This window comes from Miniopterus schreibersii (genome assembly GCF_964146895.1).
Source record: "Miniopterus schreibersii genome assembly, chromosome: 2".
NCBI lineage: Eukaryota > Metazoa > Chordata > Mammalia > Chiroptera > Miniopteridae > Miniopterus > Miniopterus schreibersii.
In genome coordinates this window covers 92,892,909-92,919,058 of record NC_138102.1, presented here as the reverse complement: position 1 = coordinate 92,919,058, position 26,150 = coordinate 92,892,909, and the positions used below count along the sequence as shown (strand labels likewise).

The 26,150-nt window shown below is 43.9% G+C and overlaps 1 protein-coding gene and 1 pseudogene across 2 annotated transcripts in view; both read left to right on the top strand.

The window, feature by feature from the left end:
- The window catches only part of ADA2 (adenosine deaminase 2), an 85,401-nt gene that overhangs the window by 8,425 nt on the left and 50,826 nt on the right, over window positions 1-26,150 (top strand). The gene's annotated exons all lie outside the window — the stretch shown is intronic.
- On the top strand, window positions 9,176-9,469 carry LOC308553407 (large ribosomal subunit protein eL37 pseudogene; annotated as a pseudogene). The gene has a single exon. The product of its transcript is annotated as a large ribosomal subunit protein eL37 pseudogene (transcript).

Below are 26,150 nucleotides of genomic sequence, written 5' to 3'. Positions count from 1 at the left end.
ATCATCTATCTATCTATCATCTATCTATCTATCTATCTATCTATCTATCTATCTATCTATCATCTATCTATCTATCATCTATCTATCTATCTATCTATCTATCTATCTATCTATCATCTGTCTATCATCTATCTATCTATCTACCTATCTATCATCTATCATCATCTATCATATATATATTTCTGAATCATTTTAATGTAAATTACAAACATACTGACTTTTATCCTTCAAATACATCTCCAGAAAGTAAGGACACCATTGTCACATTTAACAAAATAAAAATAATTATTTAATTTAATCTAATAACAAGGCCATATTCGAAATTCCCCATTTGCCCCCAAATATCTTTTTTTATTTTCATTGATTTCAGAGAGAGGAAGGGAGAGGGAGAGAGAGAGATAGAAACATCAGTGATGAGAGTCTTTGATCGTCTGTCTCCTGCACGCCCCCTACTGGGGATCCAGCCCAATCAAACCGTGATCTCCTGGTTCATGGGTCAAGGCTCAACCACTGAGCCATGCTGAGCCAAATATCTTTTGAAGCTGGTTTCTTGAAACCAGGAACCAATCAAGGCTCATGCATTGCGTGTTGTTTTTATTTCTCTCAAATCTATTTTAATCCAAAGCAATCGTTTCTCCTTTTGTAATGTCTTTGACTTGTGAACCCTGAGAAAGAATATACCTACTAAGAAGGGCTCCTGGTGGCTAACTGGGCTCAAATTTTTAAAAAACAGAGCCTAGCAGCCACTTCTACACAGGGGCCTCTCACACAAACTACACTTTAGGGAGAAACCTGCACTGACCTGCCTGCCTGTACTGTGTTCCTGCCATCTGAGCCAGCCCTTATAAAGGAATTCCTGGAATCCTATTTCAACCAATAGGACTGAGGCTTTCCCCATACAATTAGAGTTGCACAGCTATATTCCCGTCAATTTATTTATAGACCAATCAGATTGGCCTATTCTGACCAATCAGGACAGTATCTTTTGGACTAATCAAACTGAGGATTTGGAGTCCTTATTTGCATGAGGGTGGGCCAATCATGGATCAGGGGTGGGGACTTCTATCTACATAAGACAACTCTCCTCTGGCTTTGGGAGTACACTTTCCCTTTCCATTGAAAACAGAACTGTATTTCTCAGGCTGAACTGAAACACTGAACAGGTCTTGCCAGAGCAGAGTGGAGCAGACCAACATAGGCGAGAGCAGACTGGCACAAAATGGAGCAGAGCAGAGCTGCCTGGACCCAGAGCCATCTCACAGCCATGCTCTTTTCACAGTCATGCTGTATCCAATTGAGCTGTTTTGCACTGAATAAAGTTTCCTTTGCTGCACCCCAAATTGGGGATACCTGTTAGTGCTGACTTGGCACCAACAACCATCCATCAACAGACTCTTGAGATAGACCAATTCTCAATGTACAATATTCTATATTGTGAATTTGTCTAATTATTTCCCTACTGTGTTATTTAACTTGTTCCTTTATATGTATATTTTCTGTAAACGGAAAGTTAGATCTTAAAGATTTGCTTAGATCCTGATTAAAACTTCTTGGCAAGAATGCATGGCTCTATCTTAATAATGGAAGCTGTGATCAGATGGCTCTTTCCCGGGTGGAGGACAGGCAGAAAGGAGGCAAAAGGTGGACTGAGAGGAGCCTGGTCCTTCCCTCAGCAGGTGACTATAGCAAATCTCAGTTTGTGCCGGTGCAGAAGGGTTTTCGTTCACCAACTGGGGCTTAAGAGGTGGGCCTAGGCTTTGTACTCTGGTTTAAGAGTCCAGTTGTAGGAAGCAGTTGTCCAGAGAACCATGAGCTGCAGCCCCATGTCCCTCCCAGGAGCTTGGTGACAGCTCTAGCACCCTTGTCCTGGATCTGAGTGGCAGTTGTGCAGTATGATGTAAGAGAAAAGGGCAGACTTTGGAGACAGATTGAGCTGTGCAATTTGTCAACTTTTTGGTCTTGGGCAAGTTATTTGAACTCTTTGAGCCTTGGTTCCCCTATCTGTGAAATGGATACTGTAATTATCCTACTTACCAGAGTAGTTTTAGGGATTAGAACTAATGGACCAGAGACACCTGGCACATGGGTGGGTGCTCAGTAGATGGAAGCTAATGTTAATAAATAAAGCTTTGGGCGCAATAATGGGCAAGTGGCCAGTACTTGGGGCTGCCCCTTTTATACCTCAACAATAGGGTGACTGAATACTATTCTCCCAGGTGTTGGGGTGGGGTGAGCTTGAAGCAGCTGTAGCCTTCCTGGCACAAGGGACTATTAGTCCTCTAATTAAAGCAAGCCAGTGGGTGGAGGCTGGCAGCAAACAAAGCCATTTCATAGGTCTTCAGAGCTGGCCACCAGTATTTGGTTATGCAGTATTTAGTTATTTTTACCGGCTTGTTAATTTAATGGAGGATGGCTGGTGGAAGTGCATCTGCTGTGGCAAGGTCTGTGCCTTTGTCATGTGTTTCCTTGGTTAACCTCACTGTCTTTTGTAACACAGTTCTTAGGGCATATAATTTGCATATAAACTCTAGAGTTAAGATGAGGAAGAGCTCACCTCTTGAGATTTAAAAACAAACATCAACATTTAATGTTTGAATATAGCTTTATACATGAGAAACTCACCTCAAATATAGTTAATGAATTGAGCAAATGATGGAAACCAGGGACGTGTCCTAATGTTGGCAACAGGATTCATGATTAGAGTGTTATACTCTTGTCAGGATGCTTTTGGTTTCAAATAGAATGTGTAACTAGAATTGATCTAAACAGTAGGGCACATCTCACATAACAAAGTAGTGTTTCTTGAGAAACTCAGATTTAGGCCCCTTTTCTTAGGAATTCAAGGAGGATTGGTTATGTTAACCAGTGGTTGTTCGCATCAACTCAACACCAACAGAAATTCCTAATTTGGGGTGTGACAAAGAAGAAAACTTTATTCAGTGCAAACAGCTCAGTTTTGATATAGCACGGCTATGGAACAGCTCAGTAGTGTTACAGCTCAATTACGAAGCAGCACAGCTATGGATCTGCATGGTTGTGAGGTAGCCCTAGGGCCAGGCCCCTGTCCAGCTAGACAGCCCTGCTCTGCTCCACTCCACTCTGCCTTGTGCCAGTCTTCAGTGTTTCAGCCAGCAGGAGAAACACAGTCTTCAGTGGAAAGGGAAAGTGCACTCTCAGAGCCAGAGGGGAGCTGACTTATACAGTCAGAAGTCCCCACCCTTGGTCCCTAATTGGTTCTCACATTTTGATTGGTCCAAAAGGCACTGTCTGATTGGTCAGAATAAAGCCACTCTGATTGGTTGGTGAAACTGCTGATGGGGATATAAATGCACAGCTCCAACTGAATGGGGACAGCCTCAGTTCTATTGGTTGAAATATAATTCAGGAACTCCTTTATAAGAGCTGCTTCAGCCCTAGCTGGCCTTGCTCAGTGGTTAGAGCGTCAGGGGTGGACTGAAGGGTCCCAGGTCCAATTCTGGCCAAGGGCGCATACCTTGGTTGAAGACTTAATCCCTGGCAACAAATCTGTGTGTCTCTCTCACATTGATGTTTCTTTCTCTTTCCATGCAGTGGAAAAAATATCCTCTGGTGAGGATTTTAAAAAAAACAGAGAGCTGGCTCAGTGGCAGGAACACAGTGCAGGCAGGCTTCTCCCTGAAGTGCAGTTTGCATGAAAGAGCCCTGCTTAGAAACAGGCTCTGTTTTTTTAAAAATTTGAGCTCAGCCCAGCTGGGCGTGGCTCAGAAGTGAGAACTGACCTATGATCCAGGAGATCATGGTTTGATTCCTGGTCAGGGCACATGCCTAGGCTGTGGGCTCTATCCCTAGTTGGGGGCATGCAGGAGGCAGCAGATCAATGACTCTCTCATCATAGACATTTCTATCTCTCTCTCCCCCTCTCTTTCCTCTCTCTGAAATCAATAAAGATATATTTAAAAAAAAATTTGAGCCCAGTGAGCTAGCAGTTCTTCTTGATAGGTATCTTTTTTATCAGGGTCCACAATTAGCATCCTTCTATTCCTGTTGTTAAAGCCATATTCATGATGAGTCAATGCTTCTGATGAACTACTAGTGTCTTTTGGAAGTCAAACACCAGAGACACAGGGGAAGTTAAATGAGGATGCTGTGACCCTACAGTCTTCCCTCCCACCTCCACCCAGCAGTTAGTTTTTCTATCAGTCTCCAGCAGTGGCTTGTGTATTGAGATGGGCATTAGCTTGGGGCTGGCTGGACTTCTAGGGTTCACTGGCTCTGGGCCAGCTTACTCACGCCATCCCCATTTGTTTGGTTTTGCCCTACTGATCTCCATTCTATCCCAACAAATGTTCCTAAAAGGGCCATGGGACACTCAATAAAAGCGAATTCTAATTTACTTGGTTCTGATAGGTTTTAAAGATATTCCTAACATATCACCTGAAATTAAGGCATTTTATTTTGGTCTGGTCACTGCCCTGTGGATTCATGCTTCTCTGTCTCTGGATCTATTTAGTTCATTGGTTTATTTTGTTCATTAGATTCCACAAATAAATGAGATCATGTGATACTTGTCTTTCTCTGACTGGCTTATTTCACTTAGCATAATACTCTCCAAGTCCTCCATGTTGTCTCAAAGGGTAAGAGATCCTTCTTTTTTACACCTGCATAGTATTCCACGGTGTAAATGTCCCACAGCTTTTTTATCCACTTATCTACTGATGGGCACTTGGGCTGTTTCCAGATCTTAGCTATTGTGAATAACACTGCTTTGAACATAGGGGTGCATATATTCTTTCTGATTGGTGTTTTGGGTTTCTTAGGTTATATTCCTAGAAGCGGGACCACTAGGTCAAATGGCAATTCCATTTTTAATTTTTTGAGTAAACTTTACACTGTTTTCCATAGTGGTTGTACCAGTCTGCATTCTCACCAGCAGTGTACTAGGGTTTATTTTTCTTCACACCCTCTCCAGCACTTGTTGTTTGTTGATTTATTAATGGTAGCCATTCTGGCAGGTGTGAGGTGTTACCTCACTGTCATTTTAATTTGCATCTCTCTTATGATTAGTGACTTTGAGGATTTTTTTATATGTCTCTTGGCTATTTGTAATTCCTCTTTGGAGAAGTGTCTATTCAGGTCTTCTGCCCATTTTTTAATTGGGTTGTTTGTCTTCCTTTTATTGAGTTGTATGAGTACTTTATATATTTTGGAAATTAACCCCTTATCAGATGTATCATTGTGTGCCACACAATTTAGAACTGGTGGTATACCTTTTGTTTCATAAGAGTTTGCCTGGCATCCCCAACAAAAATTTTGAGCTCATTCAGGACTGGAATCAAGTATGTATGATATTTCTTTAACCCTCACCACTCAATAAATACTTCTTGATTAGATTAGGTGATATCTGCATAACATTGAGGCCTGGTCTCTCATCTAGTCTTTACCTTCACAATACTTGGCATAGAGAAGTGCTCAATAAATGGTTTCTACATAAAGGACTGATTATTTTTCTGTTTACAAAGGACAAGAGAGAACTTTCTAAAATTTTGTAGGGGTTATTTGAATCTAAACTTGATCTGCTGCCCTGGCTGTTGTGGCTCAGTGGTTAGAGTGTTGGTCTGGATTGGAGGTTTGATCCCCTGCCTGGTTGGGGCACATGCTGGTGGCAACCAATCAATGTGTCTTTCTCACATCGATGTTTCTCTCTCTCTGTCTCCCTTTCTACCTTACACTCTCTCTAAAAATCAATGGAAAAATATCAGATGAGGATTAACAACAAGTTAAACCAGATCTGCTGATTCTAACACATTTCTCTATTCTCTCCCACAGTCACTTCCTTCAGCTAGTGAAATGGACTGGGGTTATTAGTATTCCTTACTCAGATATTGCTGTGTCCCCCCAAATTCATATGTTGACACCCTAACCTCCAATACCTCAGAATGTGACTATAATTGGAAATAAGACCTTTAAAGACTTGATTAAGTTATAATGGGGCTGGGCTGTTAGAATGGACCCTAATCCAATCTGATGGCTGTCCTTATAAAAAGAGAACATTTGGACACACACAGACACACCAGGGTGCACAAGCACAGAGGATAGATCAAATGAGGACACAGGGACAAGGAAGATGTTTCTAAGCCATAAAAAGAGGTGTCAGGAGAAACTAAGCCGGCAAACCCCTTGGTTTTGGACTTTTAGCCTCCAGAACTGTGAGAAGCAAATTTGTGTTGTTTAAACGACCCAATTTGTGGTATTTTGTGTGGCAGCCCCAGCAAACTAATAGAGATAGAGAAGTTGAGATCCCTCAGAAGGGAAGTAATTTTTATCAGTGAGTAAGTGCTCAAGCTTTCTGGAAATCCCCCATTGTCATTGTCTACATAAGTGAGAGTTCCCAAACAGGTACTACAGTCCCACTGAGTCCTGGGCTTACTCCTTCTGATGCTCCCTACAAACAAAAAAATGGTCTCTGTCTCCATCCAGAATTCTTCCCCATCCTGGCCTCTCTCTCACACTCTTCCCCCACATCCATGCCTTACATTGTAAGGAAATGCAAGGCTCAGACTTCATTGTGATTGAGGTGACTCCTCAGAACATTCTTCCATGGCTTGGTTCTCTCTGCACAGGTGGACCACAAAAGGCTGTCCATCCACAGGTTGTCTAGTTTAAGCTGTTACTATCATCAGGCAAGCCGAGTGAGGTAAGGGCAGGCAGAGGCCAAGCTCCCTAGATACCAGCCAAGAAGCTGTATCTAGAGGTGGGCATTTGGAGAGGTGAGTCTGAACAACTCATGGGAAAAAACAGATGAGACATAATGGGCAAAAGATCAAAAGGTGACCAGTGAGTGAAGGCCTACTTAGGTCACTTGGAGAATGACCTGCTTGTTTAAGAGATCCAACAAGAGGCCTTGGCCCCAAGGGCAGTGTTAGGCAGACTCTCCCTGCCAACCCCCCCGCAACTTGATCCCCAGAGCTTTTTCCTGTGTGTCTATCAGACTCTGCTCTTCCTTTATCTCTGAAAGACACCTGGGAAAACTGTTTTCTCAACTGAGTTCCTATTTCCCGAGGTCAGCTGTGTATCACACTCTGCCAATCTTTGCTTAACCATGTAGAATCTGAACTGAGCACACAAACTCCTTTCAGGCTCTTAAAAACATTTTGCAGTTAATAATTGAAGGCACCTCTTGGTTCACTCAGGCTTGCTTTGTGATTTGGAATGTTTTTTAGGTAGGCCTTTAACTGACATAGTGCCACACTTCTGAGGATAGCATGCACTGCCATTACACAGTGCCCACCCCTTCCAGTGTGGCCCCCATAGTGTGTTATCAGGCTGTTCTGAGGATGTGGTATGACAGCTGATCCTCTGAAAGGGCAGTTTGCTTCTTCCCTCAGTACTCACCAAGTTTGCCTAACATAGCAGGGGGCATGCACTATGTTTGTGCTTATCCAACACCAAGAAAGTTTCTGTTGTTACCTTAAGCCCTTGAGACTTAGTGGCCACCTGGACATCTGCGAGGACAAGTCTAGGGCCCTCCCCACCTTCTGAAATGCCTCTCCTCTCTCTCTTTACTAACTCCATCTCTCATCCTAGTCATTTAAAGGAAGGTGGTATACAAGCTAGGGCACAAGATGGTTCTCAACTGTGAGCATGCATCAGAATTACTTAGGGGTTGTTAAAGCACAGATACCTGGGCACCTCCCCCAGAGTTTCTAGTCAGTAGATCTGGGAAGAGTCTGAGATTTAGCATTTTTAACTAGTTTAAAGGTAATGCTGATGATTCTGGCCCATACTTTGAGAACCCCCAGGCTGGGATAATAGACTGTAATATCTCTTTGAGTGTGTGTAACTAAGCATTTGATTTTTCCATGCTTTCATTAAAACTCTCTTGAGAATGGATCAGGGTCATAGATAGGAGTTAACACAATAGAACCAACAGTGAATGTGTGGCCCTAGTTTGTCCAAAAATGTAGATGGTACTGTGTCTGATTTTTTGCAGGCCTCATCTTGACTCATGGTCTAAATTTCATTCAAGGAACAAAAAATACAAATAAGGAAGAGATTTTCTGAGCACCAATTAAAAACGGAATTTAAAAAAATATTGAATGGTTTTCCATTACTGACATAACAAATTAACACAGATATAGCAAACTGAAAGCACACATTCATTTTCTCACAATTTCTGTAGAAGACCAGGTGGGCTCAGCTGAGTCCTTTGTGACACGTCTCTCAAGATCAAAATCAAGGTGCCTGACAGGAGGCTCTGGAGAATACTCTGCTTCTGAACTCATGTTGTTGGCCAATCCCTGTTTGTTTGCTGGCTGTCAGCTGTGGGACAATCTGTGCTCCCAAAAGGTGCCTATTTCCTTCCCAGGCTTTCCATGTGGTCCCTACAGCAATAGCAATCTGAGTCCCTCTGGCACTTCCAATCTATCTGCCTTTTGCTGAATCTCTCTGACTCCAGCCAGAGAAAGTGCTCTATTGGTAAGGGCCCATGTGATCAGTTTGGGCCCAACCAGGCTAAATTCATTTTTAAAGTATGTGACTATAATAATATCTACAAAGTTTCCTTTGCTATATAATACAGCATAGTCACATGGTCCAAGGATTAGGACGTGGACATCTTTAGGGAGCCCTTATTACCACAAATAAGATATACATCTCAAAGGTTAGTGACAAGTTGGTTTGGTGACAGTCTCTTATAGGCACCCATCTTGCTTGGTGGCCCAGGAAATGGAGGCTTTAGCCTGAATTTGTGAATCTAAATCATTGCCATTGCTGGCTAGTCTCAACTCCTCCAAAAGCATTCTCAGCTTTTCTGTAGGACCTCTGACCATCCCATTGCTCCCCCATACTACACACCTCCTGGGGGTGCCATTAACCTCAAGTTGATGTGAGTAGTACCCCCTGAGGTTATGGCACCAGCAAGTATAAGCTGCCACGCAGTCCCCAAGCCATTCTGTCTCACCCTGTTACTCTGACTAGAAGGAAATTCCATTTTAGGTCCTTCATTATTATTCCCTCTGACCTTCTGGCTGATGTTCATGCTCTTCCTTTTGTTATCAGAGAAATGTGTGGATGGTCTTTCTCCATTGCTAGTGGGAGTGGGGTATCCCCTTCCCCACTGGTTACTCGGAGTTCGGTCTTTATGATATCTTGAGAAAAAGAATTTTCTGAGCTCTTTGGTCCTGGCCGAAGAAGCGAGATGATGAAGGGGACGTCATTGTTTGGCAAGTGCCACAACAAGATGCACATGTTGTGCCGCCGCTGTGACTCAAAGGCCTACCACCTTCAGAAGTCCACCTGTGGCAAGTGCAGCTACCCTGCCAAGCACAAGAGGCAGTATAACTGGAGTACCAAGGCTAAACAATGAAACACCACTGGGACTGGTCACATGAGGCATTTAAAAATTGTATACCACAGATTCAGGCAAGGATCCCGTGAAGGAACAACACCTAAACCCAAGAGGGCAGCTGTTGCCACATCCAGTTCATCTTAAGGGTTTCAATGATTAGTTGTGCAATGAATGTCATGGTTTAAAAAAAAAAATTAAAAATAAAAAAAGAATTTTCTGAGACTCACATGGGAGGATGAGTGATTTTTAATTGCATGGAATTACATCCTTGGGTTTCCAAAGTCCCATTTCCCTTAATCCAGTCCTGGAAGAGGTGCAGCTGGGTATTCAGCAGAGCTAGAAGCAAAGCCAGTATCCAGAGTTTCCATTCCCTGGTAGCGCATTAGCCTAGTTATAGTCCGTTAGTCCATTTTGTGGGATCCACATGGGTGTGGGCCATGTGGGTGAATGCAGGGGAGCCAAGATAGTGCACCCTTACAACAAGATTCCAAGAGTCTCATGTGAACCAAGAGTGCAAGAGGATAAATTCCTTTGTTTAGGAGCTTAAGTATCTCAAATGTTCCAGAGTTTGCAGTGGCACACCTACTCTAGCCAGTGACCTGTTCCCAGGTGTGACTGACAGACGATGTTACCCAGACTTTACTGGGCATGCATCTTGTCTAAACTGCAGCATCCTGACAAAGCTGCACAAATGGCATGCCCGTAATATTTGGCCCTTCCCGTACTCCTTTCCAATTATTTAACAACTAGGTTCATTACAACTGTTAGATGAGCCAGGTACAGAAGCCAGGTACAGAAACTTAGGTACAGAAACTCACTAGGGCAGGAAGTCCCAGATGTCTAGCAAGGGGTGAAACTGGGAAAACAAGAACTTTGTCCCCAGGGTAATCTATCCTCTAGCATATCACTGGTCATGCAGTTTAGACACTCTGAGCATTCCTCCCTAAAGATAACATCTAGGCCTCAGTTTTATTTCAGCTCCAGGCCCAGAAAAGCAGTAAAACCAGACAAGTGGTGCCCTGACTGCCCCAGGACCAACTACATTGACTAATGACCCCCTGCCCTGGCACCGACCAATCAGTGGAGACCAGGACCCTGAAAGAGCACACCTGGAAAGCTGATGAATATGCTATTGAGAAACTCCCCTGAGACCTCCCCTAAGATCTCCACCTTCAAGAAAGAGATAAATATGCTCAGGACAAAGGACCCAGCACATGCTTCCCATCAGGGGAGGATGCCAATGATGGGAAGCATGCCAACGTAGTCTCCATCCCTTTGAGGGGACCCCACAAGACTTGCAAATGGGAGCAATGAGCAATGAGAGCTTGTCCCAGGCTTACCCCCTGAACCTGTCTCCAAGGTCCCGAACCTGTCTCCAAGGCCCCCTTCTCTCTGACTTCTCAGTGAGCCAAAGCAACACAGTCTAAGTTCTCCTGCTGATTCTTCTATGCTGTTCCCTGTTTTACTGTCCCAAGTATATTTTTGCTGCCATCATGGACCCAATACCCTTTGGCTCAGTGCTGTGTAGCCCTTCCCTTTGGCTATCCCCATCCCCTTTTAATAAATTTAATTGTTCTTTATTCACCAGTTTGAGATGGCTATTTAGCCTACCCACACACCACCACCGACCATTAACCTTTCAACAACTGTATCATTTTGATCCCTTTGGAGATCTCTGGCTTCTTGGCCAATCCATCCTTTCATACTTTTTCTGAGTTTTCTTCACCTGTCTGGAGAAGATTCATAAGCTGATTGTTCTTCATCTACAATAGTACACTCAGCTTATTGCAAGGCTTGGGCACTCAAGGCACTCATAATACACCTCTTGTCTTAAGCCAATTTCCTGTCCACCTCCACACCCACATTTCTGTGAGCAAACGTCTCATCTCTACCCCTTCCTATTCAGTTCTACAGAGGCCTCAACTTTCAGCTTCATTATGAGACAGAAATGACTGAAGCCTTTTTTTTTTTTTTTTAAATCCTCTCCTGTAGATATTTTTTCCATTGCTTTTCAGAGAGAGTGGATGGGAGAGAGAGAGAAACATTGATATGAGAGATGCACATTGATTGTTGCCTCCCACACACACCCCGACCAGAGCCCGAGCCTGCAACTGAGGTGTGTGCCCTTGGCTGAAATTGAACATGGGAACCTTCAGTCCATGGGCTGATGCCCTAACCACTGAGCAAAACCAGCTAGGGCAGAGCGGAAGTCTCTTGAAGAGCTCCTCAAGTCGCCTGCTCCGCTCATTTCTTTAGATTCTTTCTGGTGACTCACAAGCAATGAGTCCCTGAAAAAACACACACACACACAAAAAACCACTTTGCTATTACCATTGCAAATGACTCCATGAGGAAGTCATTGCACAATCAGTATCGGGCAGTCTTCCATGCCAGGGAGGAGCAGGGTTGCTCCCTAAGTCAGGTTCAGGGGCTAGGGGAAAGCAAACTGAAACAAAGACAGGACCTGGAAACTGGGAAGATCAGAAAAAGATAAGAAGTGAGATGAATGCAAACCTATTTTAAATCCATTGGAATGGATTTCCTTGTCTTCTCTCAGTGCATCAGATGGGGCAGGGCTTCTAGATGAAAGTTAATATGCCTGTCACCTCTCAGCATCACATAATGTTTTTTACTTGCTTTCTTTTGCTGCCAACCTGCCTTGCACCATCCTTTTTTTCAGTCCTTAAACTTTCCACTTCTGGACCTTTGCATATGTTCTTCCTTGGCCTAAAGTGCTTATTCTCCCTCTTGCTAACTTCTACCCAATCAGATCTCATTTTAAATGTCATTTCCTGTGGGAATCTCTGGATTGTGTTTCCCTGTATTGCTATTCTTATCTTTCCATATGCTAAATGTAATGATTTTCCTGTATATAATTAGTTAACCATTTATTCATGTTCTTTCTCTCTCTATAGACTGCAAACTTCATGAGAGCAGGGACAACACACGTTATATTGCCAGGCAAATAGCAGATCTCAATATTTGGTGAATGAATGAGTAGAGCTAAAGCAGAGGCAACAAATCAATCATTTCTTTAGCAGTGAGCACTTAATAAATGCCAGGCTCTGGGAATATAAAAATAAAATTCAACATAGTTCTGAAATCAGGAAATCCACAGTTGAGCACCTTCTTGAAAAGAAGAATTAGCTTTGAGCATGAGAAACTGCTGGAGGAGAGAAAGCCTGGGATGCTAAGGCAGAATATTCCTCATTTGCTGAGTTACTGCATTCAGTTCTGAGAGAGTACATTCCTATCCTATTTTAATCTCGGACAACCTCTTGGTTTTCTTCTGTCTCTTCCTTTCCACCCTTAGTTACTGACTCAGGAATATGGTCTTCTTTCTACATGATGACCTGCCCCTAGAACTTTTTATCAACTCTTCTGGGTTTTAGCATCCCCTTTTGGTCTTTTTCTTCTTGGCCCTGGTGGTTTTTAAACAATGCACTGGAGCTCACCCAGTGGACCCCTTCCCTCCAGCCAGAGTCAGTTTATCACCCCAAGAATAACTGGCGCTTAAAGATTCATGATTTCATTTGCATATAAAAAGTAATCCTTTTGGCCCAGATGCAACTTGTTACTTGTATTACAACTTTAAAAATATGTAAGGCCCTTCACTTACATTTTAACACAGACCTTGCTAGGTTCCACATTTGGGGATAACCTGATCCTAGCCCACAGGTGTTCTGGGGAGAGCTATTACTTGGAGGTTTTGTCCGAAAGTCAACTTGGAGGCCTCCTTGATTAAGATTGTGGTGGCGGTGATGGCCTTCAGGCAGCTGGGCCACCCTGCTGCTACTGGGTTAGCCTTTTGGACAAATAGGCTATTGGCCTCCTCCAGGGTCCCAAAGTTTGAGTTAGGACCCCTTTTGCTACTCCTTTGGTTTCTGCCACATGTAGTTGGAATGGTCTATCTAGATCGGGCAGAGCCAGGGCGGGGGCACTGGTCAGAGCCGCTTGAACATCTGGAAAGCCTCTTCCTCAACCTTGGTCCAAATTAAGTCGGACCCTGGGCCTCCTGGCCGCAGCCCAGAGGCCCCTCAAGAGAGTCTGGCAAAACCTGTCGAGAGCCTCCTTTCCCTGTTCCGAATTTGGATCCCAAGTGGGCCGGCCACCAGGAAACACAGCCTCTAGCCCGGCGGGGTCAGTGGTCGGCTGGCCATCTGGCCCCAGGACTAATTTCTGGACCTCCACCCTTATCCTCTCTCTCTCCTCCTAAGTAAAAGGGTTTGCAAGAGTTGTTGGCCATCATCCCAAGTCAGCTGGTGTGTGAAAAAGACCGACTCAAGGAGGGAGATCAGGCCCTAGGGGTCCTGAGAAAAAAAGGGATTCTGCTGTTTCCAGTTATAGAGGTCGCTGGTGGAAAAAGGGACATAAACCATAAAAGGCCTCCCAGCAGGGCCGCCTGCCCCTACAGGCCCGGCCTGTCTTAGGGGGAGAATCGGGGCTGCCTGATCTAAATTATCTCCCTCCATTACTGGGACTCCAGATCCATAGGAAGAACCCTGCCTAGTGTGGGGAGGGCTCAAGGGGTCTCTAGGTGTTGGGCTGAGGGTCCCGTGGAGTCTGGAGAGGGAGGCCACTGGCAGCCAGCAGCCAGCAGGGGAGAAACATAGGGAGGCAGCCAGACAAGGGGAAAGTCGTCTCCTCCCTCATCCTGCAGAATGGGAGGTTTCTTTTTTTTCTCTCTGCCCTTTGGTCCCACTAATAGGACGGTCTGTCTCTGTCCCATTTTCTTTTCGGAATTCTTGCACTTTTTTAGCCAACAGGGTCTATCAATGAGAATATCAACCCATAACTGAATGTAGGGAATTTGGTTGGGATGGCCAGGATTCCCATAGACCTTATTGTGTACTTTATAGGCAATAACTAGATCAAAGGTTCCACTCGGCGGCCACCCCACCCCAAATGTAGGCCATTCACTGTCACAGAATTTCTCAAGATCAAAGGCATTTACTTCAAATCCATAGCCGGCTGCCCACTGTTGGCAATCTTTAAAATTATTGAGAAAACATTGTAACGGCGCACACGGAGCCAAACTGCAGCCGCTGGCCAGCTAATAAAGGCTCCAAAATTCAAACATAAACTCTGTGGTCGTCTGTTGTGGGTCCCCCCAGAACACAGGTACAGGCCCTAACCTAACCACTAGCCTGACTGAGAGGTTGGGAAAATACTGGGGATGAGGGAGCCTTTGGTCAGTCTTGGAAAGTAGGTCATAATTGTGGTAGTATATTCGTTTTTTTTTCTTTTTTTAAAATATGGAACGAATTTGTGTGTCATCCTTATGCAGGAGCATAAGATATCGTTCCAATTTTAGTATATGTGCTGCCGAAGAGAGCATGTGGAAGTATATTCTAATACCTATTTGGGGATGGTTTTGTAGGCAGAGACCACCCTGTACCTCCTCTCTACCTACCTCCTCTACTTGAAATTGTCTCTGGAGTAATTTAGTCTCACCTTGGAACTTCCCAGTTAATCACTGTCCACAGTTTGTTTTCCTCCTATGGCTCTCACTTTCTCTACAGAATGGATCTGGAAGCACATTTTCATCAGTATTTGGAGAAAGAAATAAAGAGAAGGTGTGGCACTCAGAGGACAGATGCCCACATCACAGCATGGGCTGGTTTGGTGGGCTGTGCCAGTGCCTGTCTTACACTTGTCTTTAGGAGAAGCTGCAGCCCATGGAGGCTGTTAAAAAAAAAAAGAGAAACAACTGAGCTAGATAGTGTTGGCGACAGGGGCGGGGGGGGGGGGCGGTTAGAGGGGGTCAAACAGGACCTGGGATCAGCAATCTTGGTAACTTGAGTTCTGGCTAGGAAAGAATTCACAGTCAAGACTCAAACTAATAAGAGAATATTTATTTATAAAATCACAGAGGTAGAAGAAGTAATTAATAGAAGAAGTAGCCTTAGGAAACAAGTTATAGAGGTGAAGGAAGGGCCCTTGGAGCTTAGAAGTGAGAAAGGTCAAGGTGAAACACCTGGAGGGGTGGGCAAGGGGAAAGGCGCAGGTGTGTTCCCAGGAGGGAGAGTGGGCTGGGTCCTCCTTCTGAAAGGTTTTAAGGGTGGAGATTTTAGGGGATATCCCAGGAGAAATCTCATTATAATATTCAGCAGCTTTCCAGATGTGTCCTTTCAGGATTGTGGTCTCCATTGATTGATTGGTCAGCATCAGGGCAGGGGGTCATTCATTAGTCAATGCAGCTGGTCCTGAGGTCAGCCCTTGTGTAGCTTGTCTGGTTTTGCTGCTTTTCTGGGCCTGGAGCTGAAATACAACTGAGGCCTAGATGTTATCTCTAGGAAGGAAAGGTTAGGGGGTCTAGGGGAGGAAATGTCACCCTGGGGATGAGGCTCCACCCTACAATTGTCCATTGCTAGGCACCCAGGGCTTTCCACCCTGGTGACCTTCTGTACCTGGCTCTGCTCATGTCTGTTTAACTGCCTACCACAGTTGCCGGTTCCATCTCTGGTCAAGGCACATACAACAATCAACCAATGAATACATAAATGTATTAACAGAAAGGGAACCCAGCCCTTAGGGGGTCTGCCTAGGGCCCTGCAGTAGTGTGTGGGTTCTTGACTTCGTGCAGGAAAGATTTTACAGAGTTCTGGTGATTTTGAGAGTATGTTTATTAAAGCTGGGACAGTGAAACAAAAAAGGACTTAGGATGGAAGAAGCAACAGGAGAGCCTAGGCAGGGCTGCTTTAGCTCACTGGGAAGTCGAGAAAAGGGGACCTTGGAGATAGGTTCTGGAGGTTAGCCCAGGAGGAGTTGCCACTGCCCCTTGCTCCCCTGGTTGCAAGCCTGTGGAGTCCCTTTGACTTTAAGAGATGTGTGCCTATAGGGGAAGAAGAGGGAAGAGAAAGGCACTGGGACCTTTGTTTTGAGGGTTTTTGAAGTCTGGGCATTTAGGGGAGATCTTGGAGAGGAACTCTAGAATATTCATCAGCTTTATCCTGATGTGCCAAAATGAGATTTATTCCCTTAACTTCCTCAGTCCTTGGGTGTGATTGACAAATGGCACTGTCTCCCTGAGTAGGGTGATTTAAGCTATTTACCTTCTGGTTGGGGAGAAGTGTGAACTATTTACTCTTAAGTGTCCTTGGTTACAGAAGATAGGATTTTGCGATTAACTAGATGGCTGTAAACTGCTTGGCCATTGAACTCCGTTTCCCTTTTCTGCTTGTTCTGGCTTACTAGCCTGTTTCAAGTGAAACAACAAGAAGTCGATTTTTCTCTCTCAAATCAATAAATAAAATTTTTTAAAAACCAACAATGGGCCAAAATGGAGTGACTTTTTCTTTTTTTTCTTTTTTGTTAATCCTCAGCCGAAGATATTTTTCCCATTTATTTTTTAGAGAGAGTGGAAGGGAGGGAGAGAGAGAGAAAGAAAGAGGAACATCAATGTGAGAGAGACACATCGATTGGCTGCCTTCTGCATGTGACCTGACCAGAAACAGCATCAAGGCTGCAACTGAGGTACATGCCCTTGACCAGAATCGAACCCGAGACCCTTCAGTCCTCGGGCCGATGCTCTAACCACCTAGGGCAAAAATGGAGTCACTTTTGCTAAGCTAAGTCACCAAACCAAAATTTAATAACTAACTTAATTGCTTTTTCAGCTTCTCCCAGGAGTGGAATTTTAAACCAGTCTGTAATGCGGTGATCAGCAGTAGTGAGATGATCTGTCTGATAAGATTCCCTGCCTTTCCCTAGTGGAAAGGTGTCCTAACCTGAAATGATCTGCTCTTTTAACTTCTTAGTCCCCACCCTCTTTCTGCCTATAAAAACCTTCCATCTTGCCCAGCTGGCATGGCTCAGTGGTTGAGGTCATGGTTTGATTCCCGGTCAGGGCACATACCTAGGTTGCGGGTCAGTAGACGGGACGTACAGCAGGCAGTCGTTCAATGACTCTCTCATCATTGATGTTTCTATCTCTCTCCCTCTACCTTCTTCTCTCTGAAATCAATAAAAACATATTTTTTAAAAAAACAAAAACCTTCCATCTTGTACAACCCTTCAGAGCAGCCTTCTAATTGATGGATGGGATGCTGCCTGATTCATGAATCTCTTAATAAAAGCCAAATAGATCTTAAAGTTCACTCACTGAATTTTCTCTAATAAGGCATTTCTTTCACTTCATGCTCTAGGAGCATAGGAGCCAGGCATTGTTCTCTAAGGTGCAGTTCCTCCTTGGAAAGTTTCTCGCTGGAAGCACAGTACAGAGTTTCTGGGTGGTTGATCAAAGCACAGGGGTTTGGAGATGGACAGAGAAGCTCTGTTTATGTTTTATAAGAGTTTATTTGAGCTGAACTAATGATGTCTGCTGAGGAGCAAGATCTCAAATGTTCCAGATAATAACAGTTTTGCAGTTTCTTTTTTGCATTTGAAATTAAGGAGGATGTAAGGAAGATTACATGGAAGAAGGAGAAAGCAAGGCAGGGATTGGCTTATAGGGTAGTTAGGATTATGTGTTCTCTTGAGGGGTCTAAAAGGGTGGTCAGTTATTCGAAGGAGGGGTCTGAAAAGAGGCATTTCAAAGGTGTGTTAACCTGAATGCACAGAAACAATAGACAGGGCTTGCTTGAGGCAAAGATAAATGTTTTACTAAAGAAGTTATATGCCTGGGGCGTGACTACACACCATGGCCTGTCCAATTAGGTGATTAGCTCACCCTGTGAGGTCCCTTTCCATAGAACCTCCCTTTTTCATTTACACATTTAGATTCTGAACTCTGCTGGACTGGTTTTTGCTGACCTTCCTTCCCAGTAAACAATGCAAGGCAGCAGAATAGTTGAACAGGCCCCGTGACAGGCTGAGGAAGGCACACACTCCTCAATGTCTTCCTCCTTCCTTGGATGCTACTCAGGGTCACGTCAAATCTCACCTTCTTTATGAGGCAGCCAATAAACTCCCTTCTTGACTCCAGAATAATGTGTGTTTTTTTATGTGTGTAGATAATGACATATATTGCTATTTAACTTTTTCCTGTGCCCTGTCTCCTAAAGTGCAGCGGTTTTCAGCCCTGGCTGCACAGAAGAATCACTAGGGAAGCTTAAAAAAATACCAGTGTTGCCCGGCTGGCATGGCTCAGTGGTTGAGCATCGACCTATGATTCAGGAGATGGAAGTTCAATTCCCAGTCAGGGCACATTCCCCAGGTTGTGGGCTTGATCCCCAGCAGGGGATATACAGGAGGCAGCCAATCAATGACTCTCTCATCATTGATGTTTCTATCTCTCTCTCGAGCTCTCCCTTTCTCTCTCTGAAATCAATAAAGAAATATTTTTTTAAAAAGTTAAGATTCTTAAAAAAACCCCAACGGTGCCCAAGTACCAAGCACAAAGCCCAGGGAGTCTGATTTAATTGGTCTGGGGTGGATGCAGACATTAGTGACTTATAAAAAACTTTCCAGGTGATGCTAATTTGTAGTACAGACTGAGAACTTAAGGGCTGGGACCAGCATTCAGCAGGACCCTCTTAAGTCTGTGGATAGAAAGGTTTGTCACAGGGTCCTCTGGAAAATAAGTAGCCTGAGGATACATACTGGCCCCTGGGCAATCATGGGGAAAGGGCAATAGAAGTGTCCAGTTAGAAGGTGGTGAGGACATGTGGCGCACCTTGTTCACTCCTGGAGCAACCAGGGAGGTGCTTATAGGAGGTCTGTGATGTACACATGAGCTCCTTCTCCTCTGGGTGAAGGAGATTGAGTTCCCACACAACATCCTTGCTCTAAAACTCTCTTTCCCTCTGAATGATCCTTTGTGTGTGTTTTTTATATTTCACACCCCACTTGCTTTCTCTTCTCTTCCTTAATTTTTTAAAAAAATATATCTTTATTGATTTCAGAGAGAGGAAGGGAGAGGGAGAGAGATAGATAGGAACATCAATGATGAGAGAGTCATTGATTGGCTGCCTTCTGCACGTCCCCCACCAAGGATTGAGCCCTCAACCCAGGCATGTGCCCTGACTGGGAATTGAGCTGCGATCTCCTGGATCATAGGTCAATGTTCAACTGCTGAACCACACCTGGCGGGGCTTCCTAGGAGAATTTAAACAGTGTGTAGGTTTAGTATACTGTATTGGTCCTGGCTCAGCCACTTACTATGTGACTTGGCAGGAGTTTATCAATGTCTCTGAATTTGAGGTTTCTCATCTGTGAGATGGGGATGAACTGCTTGCACACTTTCTAAAGTTACTGTGGGAATTACAAGAAATGGTTCCCATCTACAAGAAAGCCTGAGAGAATGTCTGCTATTCCTGCTGTTTTTTTTAGCCGGTTCCACCTCTTGGTAGCTGCAGAACTGACTATATAGGCTGGTTATTGAAACCTTAGGGCCTCAGTTTACACATCTTATACAATAGGGACAACAACTGGTTCTTCACAGAGTTGGAAGGCATTAGTAAGTTAAGGGCAGAGTACAAAAGAGGTGGTTAAGTACAAGGGCTCCCCTGCTCCCCACTTCTCCCTCATCTCCACCTCATTCTTTCTATCCCCTCTTACCTCTGTCTCTAAGTCTTCTCTCCCTCCTCTCTTGATCTTATTGAATAGTCATAGATTGGAGGCTCTGGATAGAGCTTTTGGGATTAAGGAGCAGGTAGATATAGGACAGAGATAGGATAAGGAAATGTACTTTAGAGATAAATTACCTGCTTCAGTCAGAAGTTCCTACTCCCCTGTTCCTGTATTTCTTCAATGACAAGAATTAAAGCCTGAGAGAGGTAAGGGAAACTATGTGTCTTCTTTCATTCACTTCTTTTATTAATTTTTTATTGATTCCAGAGAGAGGAAGGGAGAGAGATATAGACATTGATGTGAGAGAGAAACATCTATCAGTTGCCTCCTGCACATGCACCAACTGGGGATCAAACCTGCTGTTATAAAACAGTAAGAAGCTAGGAAAATTCCAGAACAAGCTGAATAGGTAAACTGAGAAAGATAGTTAAACAGCAGTTTGCAGCCACCTAGTAAACCCTATATTCCCTAAATCTAGGTTACTTAAGAGGGTAAATAGCTTAAATCATCCTACAAGGGGAGACAGATAACAGAAATCCAATTAGTTCCATTTGCCAACCACACCCAAGGATAGACACATTAAGAGAATAAATCTCATTTTGGTACATCTGCATAAAGTGAATTCATATTTTATTGATTCTCCCTTAAGACCTCCCCTAAATGCACAGCCCTTAAAACCCCTGAAGATCCCAGCATACTCTCCCTCCAGGGAGCATGCCCATACCATTCTTTTCCCTCTTTTCTTCCCCCACAGGCATGTATCCCCTAATTTTTAAAGTCCCCCATGAGACTTGCAAGCAGGGGAGCAATGGTCCTTCTTTCACTGTCCTAATATGTTTTTGCTGTGGTCAATAAATTCTTGGCTTTCTTTTCTGCATTTTGTCTCTTGATTGAAATCTTTCCCTCAAGAAGACAAGAACCAAGGTCTCCTCATCTCACTGGTAACACTGCCACCTTTTGGTGTATTGGATGATGTTCCAACCAACTGAGCCACACCAGCCATGGCATTTCATTCACTTCTTCATCCACTGAACAAACACTGATGGAGTAGTTGTAATGTGCCAGGCACAGTGCTTGGAGAACAATACATCCTTTGCTATCAAAGAAGGGGTATCCTCGTGGTGGAAACACAGGTACCTGGAACATTCCAATATGGTGTGTTAATATTAGGAGTGGGCTAAGCACAGGAGCAGCATTTGACCAGCATCTGACCTGGTCAAGACTTCTGAGAGTAAAAGCTGAGACTGAAGTTGGCCAGGTGAAGGGGGAAGGAAAAAATTTTCCAGGCTCAGTGAGGATATGAATATGTGCAAATGCTGGAGGCTAGCAGGAGCTTGTTTGGGGAATGACAAAGAATTCAGTATGAGTAGCTAGAGATTGTGGGGTGAGAACTAGAGGTGCCATGGGGGACTTATGGAGGGTTTTTAGAAGAAAAGAGACATGATCTGATTTGCTTTATTAATAGAGTTTCTCCTCCAGAGAGAAGAAAATCCTGAAAGAGCTATGCTTACAAGCTAGACAAACAAGATGGAGTCTTTGGTACAGGCAGTGCTCACTCAGGTGGATATTTAGGTTTTAAAGGCAGCTAGTCCTTTTTTTCCCCTGCTCAAAATAAGCAGGACCATGAAGTGTGGGCAGTCCTATTGTTGCCTTAACACATGGTAATAAAAGTTCTTCACCACCTATTCCCTAAAAAATTGGGGGGGAAAAAGTCCTTCATCCCAGGAAGGCTAAGGTTCACACGTCTGCAGTAGAGAAAATGCCGGTGAAATTGTGCACAATTACACTAGAGGCCATTTCTTGTCTTTGGATCCTAAACCCACTTTGAAGGTCACAAGATGCAGGTATTGGAATGACTAATGATGAATCCCTGAACTAGCCATTGGAAAGGACTAGATAGAATACAGGCTTACAAGGTATAACAGATGTAATAAGGAAAAAGTTCTTACTTGCTCCCCCTCCCCCTGCCATAGGAAAATAAAAATAAGAATGGAACAGAGAAGATTATTCAGAGTGTAAAGGTGAATGTTGGTGCATGTAAAGAATGTGTTGAAGACTGGAAACAAAACAATGGGGGACAAGGTGACTCCAAGACAAGGATTAATCCCTAGGGATGCTTCAGTGTTTCACAGAAAATGGAGAAAAACTAAATGCAAACAAACAAGATATGTCATTGGCATTTATCATTGCCTCCCAAGCTGCCATGTGTGCAAGTAGAGCACTGCACAATTCTAGGGGGCACCATTTACATCACTGACATAGATTCACCTACTTATTATAACAGTTTTTCAACAGATGGCACACAGAGTCCACATGGGCCAATGGCTGTGCCACCCTTCGTAGAACACTCTGGTCTCATTTACCTCTTCTACATTACACCAGGTTGAGAACACCCAAATGTCTACCACCTGCAACAGAGTTTTCTTTTTCTCCATACTTTCATTCATTCATTCCTGACTGCCACAGCAAATATTTTTTGGTGTCTACTCTGAGCTAGACACTGTGCGGAAGAAGACATAGAAGTAGCAACAGTTCCAAAAACCCTCAGGCAACTTTCAATTTCATATGGAGACATGGGTTAAACAATCAGGAAGATATATAAGTACAAAATTACAAACTGTGGTGCATTCTGTGGAAGATAAGAAAAGGATGCTATAAGAACAGTTTGGGGGTCTGGTGAAGCTAGCAGTATAGGTAAACACAGGACTCACTGTCTCCCACAACTGCATCAAAATTATAACTAAAATACAGAACAACCATCATTCAGAACCACCTGAAATCTAGCTGAGTGGAAATCCTGCAGCTAGGGAATTAAAGAGGAAGCACATCCAGACTGGTAGGAGGGGAGGAATTGCAGAACTGGATGGTCTCACACCCAGTGAGTTTAAAATTGGTGGTTTAAAATTGGAGGGATATCTTGGCTATGGAGGTTTCCCTGAAGAGTGAGGGGTCCCAGCCCAGGGTTCCAGTATCTGGAAGGTAAGTCCCCACAACTTCTAGCTGTAAAAACCAGCAGGGTTTGTGGCTGAGTGACACAGAGGTTGTTTGCCCCAGGCAGTTCCTCTTAAAGGGCCCACACATGGACTTATGCGGACTCACTCCCTCTGAGCTCCAGCACTGGGGTAGCAGTTTGAAAGGAAACTGGGACATTCAAAGAGGAACTATTTTGTTTGGAATCAGGACGAGAGATGGAAGGTTGGCTTTCTCCCAGACAAAAATTCTGGCAGAGGTCATTGTTCCTTAGCTGAGCCCTGCCCCCACAAAGTCAGCAGGTGGACACCATATCTGAGTCTCCATCAACTTGGCTCACACTTTTTGCCCCACCCTGGTGATTCCTGGAGACCCCATCCCTCCCTACTTGTGGGCTCATCCAAGCCATTTCCAGTGGCTTTTCCATATAGCTTTCCTCTCTTGCCTCATGCTTTGAACTTTCCTAAAATCAAACAAGCAGCAACTGTACCTCTCAGTAAGTGGCCCCAGGCCCGGAACTAGTGGCAACCCACCTTAGCTCATAGCTTGGCCTCTCCTGGGCACCTCCAAGCCCAACACAAGTAGCAGTCATTGGCAGATTGCTTTGTAGCTCATGCTGGGTGGCCCTGGGCAGGGCACAGGCAGTGGTTGACTTTGCACTTCTGGGAGGCTCCAGAGCCAGTGCACCTGGTGGTCAGCTACAGACCACACCATATCACAACCCTATCACCTCCATGAGTGACACACTCAAGGGATGGAGTCTGTGAGCACCAAAGCCCCACTGAAGCAAGACCTGCTCCATAGGGGCACCTCCTGCAAAGCAGCTCTTCTGCTGTAGTTGCAGATGATCTCATAACTGATTGGCCTGGGGGTCAATCCCAGTGTTGCCAACATAAACCAAGGCTCAACTACAATAGGACAGTGCACCCAACTCACATAGGGGTGCACCTGGAGTACTCAGCGAAGGTGATGGGGAAGGCTGAGCCACTGGGCCCTACAGGACATCTAGGACATCTACTACACAAGATCACTCTACCAATTCCAGGAGACATAGCAGCTCTGCCTAATACAATGAAGCAAACACAGGGAAGCAGCTAAAATGTGAAGACAAAGAAGCATGTTGCAAATGAAAGAACAGAAGAAGTCTCCAGAAAAAGACCTAAATGAAATGGAAGCAAGCAAACTACAGAGTTCAAAACAATGGTTATAAGGATGCTCAAGAAACTTAGTGAGAACTTCAAGAAACTTAGTGCGAACTTCAAGAAATTTAGTGAGAACTTCAAGAAACTTAGTGAGAACTTCAAGGAACTTAATGAGAACATCAACAACATAAAAAAGGTACAGTCAGAAATGAAAGATACACTAATTGAAATAAAGAATAATTTACAGGGAATCAACAGTAGAACAGAGGATGCTGAGAATCAAATCAAGAATTTGGAATATAAGGAAGCAAAGAACCCCCAATTAGAACAGCAAAAAGAAAAAATAATCCAAAAATTTGAAGATAGTGTAAGGAGCTTCTGGGATAACTTCAAGCTTACCAACATTTGCATCACTGGGGTACCCCAGAAGGAAAAGAGAGGGAGCAAGAAATTGAAAACCTATTTGAAAAAATGACAGAAAACTTCCCCTACCTGGTGAAATAAATAGGACTACAAGTCCAGGAAGCATAGAGAGTCCCAAACAAGAGAAACCCAAAGAGGACCACTCCAAGACACATGATAATTAAAATGCCTAAGGTTAAAGACAAAGAGAGAATCTTAAAAGCAGCAAGAGAAAAGCAGTTAGTTACCTACAAGGGAGCACCCATACAACTGTCAGCTGATTTCTCAACAGAAACTTTGCAGGCCAGAGGGATTGGCAAGAAATATTCAAAATGATGAAAAGCAAGAACCTACAACCAAGATTAGTCTACCCAGTAAAGCTATCATTTAGAACTGAAGTTCAGATAAAGAGCTTGCCAGACAAGAAAAAGCTAAAGTAGTTCATCACCACCAAACCAGTATTACAGGAAATGTTGAAGGGCCTTCTTGAAGAAGAAGAAGAAGAAGAAGGAGAAGGAGGAGGAGGAGGAGGAGGAGGAGGAGGAGGAGAAGGAGGAGAAGGAGAAGAAGAAAAAGCAAAAGAAGAAAGATCAAGAATAGGAACAATAAAATGGCAATAAATACATATTATCAACAATTGAATCTAAAAATCAAAATAAATGAACAAGCAGAACAGAAACAGACTCATAGATACAGCGAACATTTTGACAGTTGCCAGATTGGAGAGGGGTTGGGGGGATTGGTGAAAAAAGTGAAGGGATTTAGAAGTACAAATTAGCCATAGTCCATGGACACAGACTGGTGAAAGCCTGGGATGGGGTTGGAGATGGGTAGAAGGGGCAAAGGGGGGAAGTAGGGGACATCTGTAATACTCTCAACAATAAAATAAACAAAAAACAAAAAAAAAAAAAGGAAAAGAAAAAAATGCCATGAAAAATATAACAAGAGGGATTAACTTTACATGGGAGGCTGTTCCTTGAAAGCTTCCCTGAGGAAGAAATATTCACCTTGGGGTCTGAAGGATAAACAGGAGGAGTTGGACTGCCTGCAAAAAGAGGGAAAAGACAATTCCAGGCAAATGGAATTACACTAAAAACTCTTAGAAGTGCAAACATTTACCACTTCTGAGATGCTAGAAGAAGATTGGTCAGTGGACAAAAGGGAGCAGGAGGGGAGAGAGTAGAGAGAGGTTCCAAGGCCAGATAAAGCATGGCCTAGAGACTACAGAAAGAGTTTAGATTTTATTTTAATTTATTGATTTTAGAGACAAAGGGAAGGAGAGAGAGACATTGATTTGTTTCACCTATTTATGCATTCATGAGTTGATTCCCTGAGTGCAGATTGATCCCACAATCCCGGTTTATTGGACGACTAAGTTATCTCACCAGGGCTTAGATTTTATTCTTGACTAATTTTTTAAAAAATACGTCTTTATTGATTTCAGAGAAGGGAAGGGAGAGGGAAAGAGAGAAATAGAAACATCAGTGATGAGAGAGTCATTGATCAGCTGCCTCCTGCATGCCCCCCACTGGGGATCAAGCCCCGCAACTTGGGCATGTGCCCTGACCCAGAATCGAACTGCAATCTCCTGGATTGTAGGTTGATGCTCAACTGCTGAGCCTCTCTGGCCAGGCAGATTTTATTCTCAATGTAGACTCTGAAAGATTTCAGCAGAAAGGGACAAGAAGGACATGCTGAAATTTGTGCTTTTAGATTTGAAAAATAAATGGAAAGGGGACAAAGTGAAAGTTCTTGAAGTAGACCAGGTGAAGAAGCTGGGGCTTGGAATTGGGGTCATG